The sequence below is a fragment of the Scyliorhinus canicula genome, unplaced genomic scaffold (genome assembly GCF_902713615.1).
Source record: "Scyliorhinus canicula unplaced genomic scaffold, sScyCan1.1, whole genome shotgun sequence".
NCBI lineage: Eukaryota > Metazoa > Chordata > Chondrichthyes > Carcharhiniformes > Scyliorhinidae > Scyliorhinus > Scyliorhinus canicula.
Window position 1 is genome coordinate 153,520 of NW_024055431.1, and position 10,180 is coordinate 163,699.

Below are 10,180 nucleotides of genomic sequence, written 5' to 3' on the forward strand. Positions count from 1 at the left end.
GAGCTAACCGACCCCCTGGTAAACATGTAATAATTCCTTAAATATTAGCTATTGAAATGAAATGAAAATGAAAATCGCTTGTCACGAGTAGGCTTCAATGAAGTTACTGTGAAAAGCCCCTAGTCGCCACATTCCGGCGCCTGTCCGGAGAGGCTGGTACGGGAATCGAACCGTGCTGCTAGCCTGCTTTAAAAGCCAACGATTTAGCCCCTGAAAAATCGCTTGTTGTCACGAGTAGGCTTCAAATGAAGTTACTGTGAAAAGCCCCTAGTCGCCACATTCCGGCGCCTATTCGGGGAGGCTGTTACGGGAATCGAACCGTGCTGCTGGCTTGTCTTGGTCTGCTTTCAAAGCCAGTGATTTAGCCCAGTGAGTTATTCCCTGTCTCCCATCAGTTTCCCAGTCCACCTCAGACATGTTGCCCCTCAAACCCGGATAGTTTTCTTGTGTCAGTAACACCCAGATAAGTGAGTAACACCCAGAGATTTTGTTTTTTAAATTTAGAATACCCTATTCTTTTTTTCAAATTAAGAGGCAATTTACCGTGACCAATTCACCGACCCTGGGTTTTGGGGGGTGAGACCCACTCAGACACGGGGAGAATGTGCAAACTCCAACAGACAGTGACCCAGAGCCAGGATCGAACCCGGGTCCTTGGCACCATGATCCAGATAAATTAAATAAAAAAAAGGGAACCGCCAGCGCCCATCTCCATGGCAACATGGCATGCTTTGGGAGATTCCAAACAGAAATAGGAACGGAATACCTTCAAACTTCCAAACACCCTTTCACTCTGTGCTCCTTGTGCAATTTGAAGCCAGGTATTAGCAACAAGGCTCAAAGAGCATCAGCCCACTGGAGGCAAAGTGGTGAGACCGGCCAGTCCAGCAGAAAGAAACCCTCCGACCATCCCCCCTGACCACCTGTCAGAATGAACAAAATGCAGTCCTGGGTGTAGAGCAGAAACAATAACAGCAGAATCCAACCCCTGTAATCGATTGTGAAATTGTTGGTGTCACAACAGGTGCGATGAAACATGCAATCCCGTCTCACATTGAGACGTGGATGGCTTCTCCCCAGTGCGAATTTGCTGGTATCTCCGCAGACTGGACACGAGTAAATCTTTTCTTACACAGAGCAGGTGAATGGCCTCTCCGCAGTGTCAACTCACTGGTGTCTGCGGAGGTTTGATACTTGACTAAATCCTTTCCCACACTGGGAGCAGGTGAATGGTCTCTCCCCAGTGTGAACTCGGTGATGTTTCCGCAGGTGGGATGACTGACTGAATCCCTCCCCACAGTGAGAGCAAATGAACGACGTTTCCCCGGTGTGAATTCGCTGGTGTTTCCGTAGGTTGGATACTTCAGTAAATCCTTTCCCACACTGAGAGCAGGTGAACGGCCTCTCCCCAGTGTGAACTCGCTGGTGTGACTGCAGGTTGGATCCTTGAGTGAATCCCTTCCCACACTGAGAGCAGGTGAATGGCCTCTCCCCGGTGTGAACTCGTTGGTGTGACTGCAGGTTGCATACTTGACTAAATCCTTTCCCACACTGAGAGCACATGAATGGCCTCACCCCAGTGTGAATGCGTCGATGAATCTCCAGCTGCGATGGGGCTCTGAATCCCTTCCCACAGTCCTCACATTTCCACCGTTTCTCCATGTTGGACATTCAGTTCAGAACACGGGTATGGTCTCTTCCCACTGTGAATGTCGTGATGTTTATTCAGGCTGTGTAACTGATTAAACCTCTTTTCACAGTCAGTTCACTGGAACTCTCTCACTGGGGTGTGTGCTGTGTGGGTCTCGATGCTTTTCCAGTCAGACTCGTGTTTGAAATCTTTAGAAGCCGACAGTTTGGGCAAACATTTCTCCTTCTAGATTCAAAGGCCGATGATATTCAGGTTAAAGGGAATTGAGTGACTGTCAGATCGAGACGTAACGTTTGAGATTTCTGTCTGTAATTCCTCCTCGTCTAATATCCTGCAAAAACAATTTACAAAATTCATCACTTGTCAGTACAGGGTAGAAACTCAGAACAGACAATTCTAGTTTCTATGGAACATTTGTTTCCTCTCTTCTTCCCCGAACTGTAAATCCCCATCCCACACACTCTCCCTCTGCTGTATCTAATATTCACCCTCCCTATTCTCCTGAAGGTGCTGATTCAGGCTGATTGACAGATCCATGCTCACAGCTTCCTGTCCAGGAGGTCACAACAAATATGAGCAGCAGTCGGCCATTCGGCCCATCAAGCCTGAATCATTCAATGGGATCATTGGCCGATCTACCTCAGCGTTGTTTTCCCACACTATCCCCATATCCCTCGACACCCTCAATATCTACAGGAGGGACATAGAGAACTTAGTGGAGTGGCATAACAACAACAATCTCTTCCTTAATGTCAGCAAAACTAAGGAGCTGGTCATTGACTTCAGGAAGCAATGTATCGTACACACCCCTGTCAGCGTCAATGGTGCCGAGGTGGAGATGGTTAACAGCTACAAATTCCTAGGTGTGCACATCACCAACAATCCGTCCTGGTCCACCCACGTCGACACTACGACCAAGAAAGCACAACAGCGCCTATACTTTGTTAGGAAACTAAGAAAATTTAGCATGTCCACATTGACTCTTACCAACCTTTACAGATGCACCATAGAAGGCATCCTATCTGGCTGCATCACAGCCTGGTATGGCAACTGCTTGGTCCAAGATTGTAAGAAACTTCAGAGAATCGTGAACACAGCCCAGTCCATCACACAAGCCTGCCTCCCATCCACTGACTGTCTACACCTCCCGCTGCCTGGGGAAAGCAGGCAGCAGAATCAAAGACCTCTCCCATCCGGGTTATTCTCTTCCAACTTCCCCCATCAGAGAAAAGTCTGAGAACATGCACTACCAGATTCAACAACAGTTTCTTCCCCGCTGTTACCAGGCTCCTGAATGATCCACTTATGGACTGAACTGATCTCTTCACACATCTTCTCTGCTGAGTAGTAATGCACTCTGTATGCTCACCCCTTGCCTGTGTATTTATGTCGGTCCTATGGGTTTTCTTTCATGTCTGGAACGATCTGTATGGACTGTCCGCAGAACAATACTTTTCACTGTATCTCGGCACACGTGACAATAAATAAAACCAATCAATCAACAATCTCTCATCGTAACCTAACCCCCGTAGTCCAGGTATCGTGGCGAATCGTTTTAGTAAACCTATATTGCCCTCCCTCCAAGGCCAAAATATCCTTCGGAAGGTGAGGTGGCCAGAATGGCTCACAGTTCTCCAAGTGGGGTCTTACCGGGGTTTTGTACAACTGCAGCATAACCTCTTAGTGACTTTATACTCCAATCCTCTGGATATAAATGCTAGCATTCCTTTTTGATTATTTTCTGCACTTGTTCGTGCATTTTAAGGATCTCTGCACCTTCGCCACCCACTGTACTTAACCTCTTTCCATTTAGAAAGTCCTCTGTTCTATTCTTTTTTGGTTCAAAACGGATAACCTCACACTTGACTACATTGAATTCCATCTGCCACAAATTTGCCCATTCACCTAGTCTGTCAATATCTCCGTGCAATTTTCTGCCAACATCTGAGCTGCCTACAATGCCACCGAACATTGTATCAACAGCAACAGTGAAGAGGCCTTTCGCCCAGCAAGTCTGCACAAGTCAGAATACAGGAGGGAGATAGAGAACCTAGTGGAGCGGTGCAGCAACAACAATCTCTCCCTCAATGCCAGCAAAACTAAAGAGCTGGTCATTGACTTCAGGAAGCAAAGTACTGTACACACCCCTGTCAGCATCAACGGGGCCGAGGTGGAGGTGGTGAGCATTTTCAAATTTCTAGGGGTACACATCTCCAAAAATCTGTCCTGATCCACCCACGTCAACGCCATCACCAAGAAAGCAAAACAGCGCCTATATTTCCTCAGGACACTAAGGAAATTCGGCATGTTCACATTAACCCATATCAACTTTTACAGATCCTATTTGGCTGCATCACAGCCTGGTACGGCAACTTTTCAGCCCAAGACCATAAGAAACTTCAGAGAGTCGTGAACACAGCCCAGTCCATCACATGAACCTGCCTCCCATCCATTGACTCCATCTACAGTTCCCGCTGCCGGGGGGAAAGCGGGCAGCATAATCAAAGACCCCTCCCACACAGCTTACTCACTCTTCCATCGGGCAGGAGACACATAACTCTGAGAACACGCACAAACAGACTCAAAAACAGCTTCTTCCCCGCTGTTACTAGACTCCTAAATGACCCTCTTATAGACTGACCTGATTAACACTACACCCTGTCTGCTTCACCCGATGCCAGTGTTATGTAGTTACATTGTGGACCTTGTGTTGCCTATTATGTGTTTTCTTTTATTTCCTTTTCTTTTCCTGTACTGAATGATCTGTTGAGCTGCTCGCAGAAAAATACTTTTCACTGTACCTCGGTACACGTGACAATAAACAAAATTCAAATCCAATCCAACACTGACACACGAAAAACTCCTGACCTACCTACCTAACCCCATTTGCCAACAGTTGGCCCATAGCCTTGAATGTTACCGTGCCAGTCTTCATGCAGGTACTTTTTAAAGGATGTGAAGCAACCCACCTCTACCACCCTCCCAGGCAGTGCATTCCAGATTGTCACCACCTTCTGGGTAAATAGGTTTTTCCTCAAAACCCCCCTTAACATCTTGCCCCTCCCCATGAACTTGTGTCTCCTTGTGACTGACCCTTCAACTAAGGGGAACAGCAGCTCCCTATCCACCCTGTCCATGGCCCTCAATCTTGTACACCTCAATCAGGTCGCCCCTCAGTCTTCTCTGCTCCAGCGAAAACAACCCACGCCTATCCAACCTCGCTTCATAACTGAAATGTTCCATCCCAGGCAACATACTGGTGAATCGCCTCTTCACCCCCTCTAGTGCAATCACATCCTTCCTATAATGTGGCGACCAGAACTGCACACAGTACTCCAGCTAATAATAATGATGATACAATGATGAACAAGCTTTTTCCAAGAGTGGGGGTGTCAGTTACAAGGGGTCACGATTTCAAGGTGAGAGGGGGAAAGTTTAAGGGAGATGTGCGTGGAAAGGTTTTTACGCAGAGGGTGGTGGGTGCCTGGAATGCTTTACCAGCAGAGGTGGTAGAGGCGGGCACAATAGCATCATTTAAGAGGCATCTAGACAGGTATATGAACAGGCGGGAACAGAGGGAAGTAGACCTTGGAAAAAGGAGACAGGTTTAGATAAAGTATCTGGATCAGTCCAGGCTGGGAGGGCTGAAGGGCCTGTTCCTGTGCTGAAATTTTCTTTGTTCTATAATCTTTCTTAGTGCCACAAGTAGGCCTACATTAATACTGCAATGAAGTTACAATGAAAATCTCCTTGTTGCCCCAGTCCGGCGCCTGTTCGGGTACACAGAGGGAGAATTCAGAATGTCCAATTCAACTAACAAGAAGTCGATCCCCATTTAGAAAATAGTCTGTCTCGATTCTCCCGACCAAAGTGTATAACCTCACACTTTTCCATATTCTATTACATCTGCCACTTCCTTTCCTACTCTCCTAACCTGTCGAAGTCCTTCTGCAGCTTCCTCAACACTACCTGTCCCTCTACACATCTTTCTATCATCTGCAAGCTTAGCAACAGTGCCTTCTGATCCTTCTTCCAGATCGTTAATGTATTGAATAGTTGTGGTCCCAACACTGGCCCCTGTGGAACACCAATAGTCACCGGCTGCCATCCTGAAATAGACCCCTTCACCCCACTCTCCGCCTTCTGCCTGTCAACTAATCCTCTAACCATTCCAGTACCTTGCCCCGAACACCATGGGCTCTTATCTTTATTTGGCAGCCTGCTGTACGGCACCTTGTCAAAGGCTTTCTGGAAACCCAAATGGATCATATCCATTGGCTCTCCTTTGTCTAACTTCCTTTTTACCTCCTCAAAGAATTCTAACACATTTGTCAGGCATGACCTCCCCTTGATGAAGCCGTGCTGATGAAGCCCTGATGACGGATGCATGCCGGGGGATCTCTGAGACACTGACTATATTCAAGAAGAGAGACAAGTCTCATTGTGGTAATTACACAAGGGGACTCCCTGCTGTCTGCCACAGAGACGATCATTGCCAGGATCCTCCTCAATTATCTGCTCTTAGTGGCTAAAGAGCTCCTTCCAGAGTCACAGTTTGGTTTTCTCCCTTCACGAGTCACCAACGACATGATCTACACTACTTGACAAACTCAAGGAAAATACAAAGAATAGCACCAATCGCAGTTCTTGGTCTTTTCTGACCTCGCAAAAACCCTTCACGCTGTCAAAGTGATGTTTTATTCAGTATGTTCCTCAAATTTGGCTGTCCTCAGAACTTGGCCACCATCCTCCACCTACACCACGATGGCACACAAGCCATGATTCTCATCAATGGATACACCCCAGACACTATCTCAGTGAAGACTGGGATCAGACAAGGCTGTGTCACTGCATCAACCCTCTTCCCCATCACGGTAGTACAGTGGTTAGCACTGTTGCTTCACAGCACCATCAACCTGGGTTCGATTCCCACTTGGATCACTGTCTGTGCGGAGTCTGCATGTTCTCCCCGTGTCTGCATGGGTTTCCCACAAGTTCCGAAAGACTTGTTAATTGTGAATTGTTAAGTGAATTGGACATTCTGAATTTTCCCTCAATTTACCCGAACAGGCGCTGGAGTGTGGTAAATCGGGGATTTTCACAGTAACTTCACTGCAATGTAACAAAGACTATGATCTCACCTCCAGCAACTTACCCACGGGTGTGGAGATAATCGACAGGATAGGGGATTTTCACAGTAACTTCATTGCAGTGTTAATACTGTATAAGCTTACTGTGAAAAGCCCCGAGTCGCCACATTCCGGCGCCTGTTCGGGAAGGCTGGTACGGGAATTGAACCGTGCTGCTGGCCTGCCTTGGTCTGCTTTAAAAGCCAGTGATTTAGCCCAGTGTGCTAAACCATCCCCTGTGACAATAATAAAGAGTTTATTATTATTATGATGTATAAACTCCAACATTGTTATAAAAAATTAAATTCTGAATAAAAATCAAGTCAAATCAGTTTGTGTTAATCATAGTTAATCACTGCAGTGTTAATGCCAGCCTACTTGTCACACAAATAAAGATTATCTCACCTCCAACAAATTACCCACGGGTGTGGAGATAATCAACAGGACAGGAAACCGACACCACCTTCAAAACAAAACCAGAACCAGTTCAACCTCAGACATTAAGCTCCAGTTTGCAGATGTCTGATCTGTTTGTTCTATCCATCCATCTCCCTTGATTCTATAACCATTAATACTCTTGTCTCACAAACTTCTAGCAATCTCAGTTTTTATAGTTTCTGTTGACTGAATCTGAACAGAATTGCAGATTTCACTATATTTTGTGGTGATTTCTGACATTGCACCTGAACAGCCCAGTCTCAGTTAGACAAATAAATATCACTGATTTGGACATTTAAATGGTGACAATTATTTTACTCTGAACTGGTAATGCAACACAATTTCAAAACCATAATAATAATTTGAGTAAAACACTGCAGAAGCTGGAAATGTGAAGTGAAAACAGAAAGTTGTGGAAATCCTCAGCAGGTTTGGCAGCTTCTGTGAAGAGAGAGAAAGAGAGTTAACATTTCCAATGCAATCTGATTCTTCGTCAGAACTGAGAGTTTGCAGCATTGTGGTTTCATTTGACAGACAGAATGAATGTGAACTTTGTGGTTCTTACAGATATCTGGCTGTAAATCTGATTTCAGACCTTCCTCTGAACACTTTGCAACCTCAGCTCCAACTCATTGTCCTTCACTAAAGACCCGGACAGAAAATCCCGCCACAAGATGGCGGCGGCCGCCGAGTGACCCGGTGGCCCGTCACCGGGGAGAAAGCCCCGCCCACCCCCTCAAACTATACAAATATGGCCGCCCCAACGCTCCGCGCCAGGAACAAAAGACCCGACCTCCATTACCAAGATGGCGGTGGTCGCCAGGTGACCCGGGGGCGGTTACCGGAGCGGAAACTCCGCCTCCTTTCTCTTCCCATACCAAGATGGCCGTTCCAGCACTCTGCTCGACAAACAAAAGACCCGAGTTCCATTCCCAAGATGGTGGCGGTCACCGGCTGCCCCGGGGCCTGTCACCCGGCAGGAAGATCCGCCCAGTCTCTCATCCCTAACCAAGATGGCCGCCGCAGCGCTCCGCTTCAAGGACAAAAGACGCCACTTCCTTTCCCAAGATGGGGGTCCGTTTGCCGTAGGAAATCGACACACGAACTACCGTCTTCCTATTGGTCGGCACCTGCCGTCAATCACTCCACAGCCATTGTGAGCTGGAGCATGCTCAGTGCAGGTATGAAGCTGGATTCAGGCGGGTGAGTGGAGGCCCCAAACACCCCAATAAGACCCATTGGTTTTATTGTCAGTCTGCAGACAGGAGCTGGAGAACTGAACCCAGGCAGAGGGGAGGGAGAAAGAAAACTGGGAGTGGAGGAAAGAAATGGTGAGATGGGTTTGCATTTCAGCCCAGGGAGGAGGGAGAGTGTGTGGGACGGGGATTTACAGCTTTGGGGGAACAAGAGAGGAAAAATTGTTCCAGAGAAACAGGAATTGTCTGTTCAGAATTTCTATCCTGGACTCACAGTGATGGCTTTTGTAGACTCCTTACAGGGGGTTAGAAGCGGAAGATTGGCCGACAGAAAACTCAAACCAAATATCAAGATCTGACAGTCACTCAGTTCTTTAGAACCTGAATATCACAGTCTTTGAATGTGGAAGGAGTAATGTTTGTCTGTTCAGTTTGTGGGAAAAGATTTTAAACATCCGTGTGATTGGAAAAGCACAGAGACGCACATACACAGTATGTGAATGTTCCATGAACTGACCGTGGAAAGAGCTTTAACCAGTTACATAGACAGAAAAACCATCACATCATTCACAGTGGGGAGAAACCGTCCATGTGTTGTGTGTCTGGACAAGAGTTCAACTTGTCATTCAACCTGGAGAGACACAAGGACACCGGCACCATGGAGAAACCGTGGAAATGTGGGGACTGTTGGAAGCGATTCAGTTACCCTTCTGAACTGGAAATGCATCGACGCAGTCACACTGGGGAGAGGCCGTTCACCTGCTCCACCTGTGGGAAGGGATTCACTCAGTCATCCAGCCTGCTGACACACCAGTATGTTCACACAGAACAGACACCTTTCAAATGTTCTGAATGTGAGAAGAGATTTAAAAGCAAAAAGTATCTGTTGAGACACCAACACATTCACAGTGTGGAGAAGCCATTCATCTGCTCCTTGTGTGGAAAGGGATTCACTGCTACATCAAACCTGCAGAAACACCAGCGAGTTCACACTGATAAAAGACCTTTTAAATGTCCAGACTGTGGGAAGTGCTTTAAAACTTCCGGGGAAGTGACCTGTCATCAAAGTGTTCACACTGACGAGAGACCATTCAGGTGTTCTCACTGCGGGACTGGCTTCAGGCGATCATCTGAACTTACTGTACATCAGCGAATTCACACTGGAGAGAGACCGTTTACCTGCTCTGTGTGCGGGAAGGGATTCATTCAGTCATATCACCTACTGAAACACCAACAAATTCACTCTGATCTAAAACCTTTTAAATGTTTTGACTGTGAGCAGAGCTTTAGAAGCAGCAATGGTCTCGTGATGCATCAGCGAATTCACACTGGGGAGAGACCGTTCACCTGCTCTGTGTGTGGGAAGGGATTCACTCAGTCATACAACCTGCTGAAACACCAACAAATTCAATGTGATATAAAACCTTTTAAATATTTTGCCTGTGAGCAGAGCTTTAAAAGCAGCAGTGGGCTGATGATACACCAGCGAGTTCACGCTGGAGAGAGATCGTTCACCTGCCCCAAGTGTGGGAATGGATTCACTGACTGAAACACCAGCGACTTGATGAGTGTCTGCAGGAATTGGATTCGGATATTTTTGCTGCTGTCAATCAGATCCAGGACTGAATATGTGGGTTAACCCTGAGGTGTGTAAGAAACGCGCCACAGTCGCTCTCTTCCATGGTTCAGAGCTCCTAGATACAGACAGAAGGCTCCTTTACAACTGTGTTTAGAGGCAACAAGATTAATGATGAATGCTGGAAACT

General features: G+C 46.8%; 1 long non-coding RNA gene across 1 annotated transcript; it reads right to left on the reverse strand.

The window, feature by feature from the left end:
* Nucleotides 1-1,547: 1,547 nt before the first annotated feature.
* LOC119959389 lies at nucleotides 1,548-8,003 on the reverse strand. The gene is made up of 3 exons (XR_005459188.1): nucleotides 7,784-8,003; nucleotides 7,186-7,243; nucleotides 1,548-1,982 (listed from the first exon to the last, which is right to left on the reverse strand). It is a non-coding gene; the product is annotated as an uncharacterized LOC119959389 (long non-coding RNA).
* Between the last annotated feature and the right edge of the window lie 2,177 nt (nucleotides 8,004-10,180).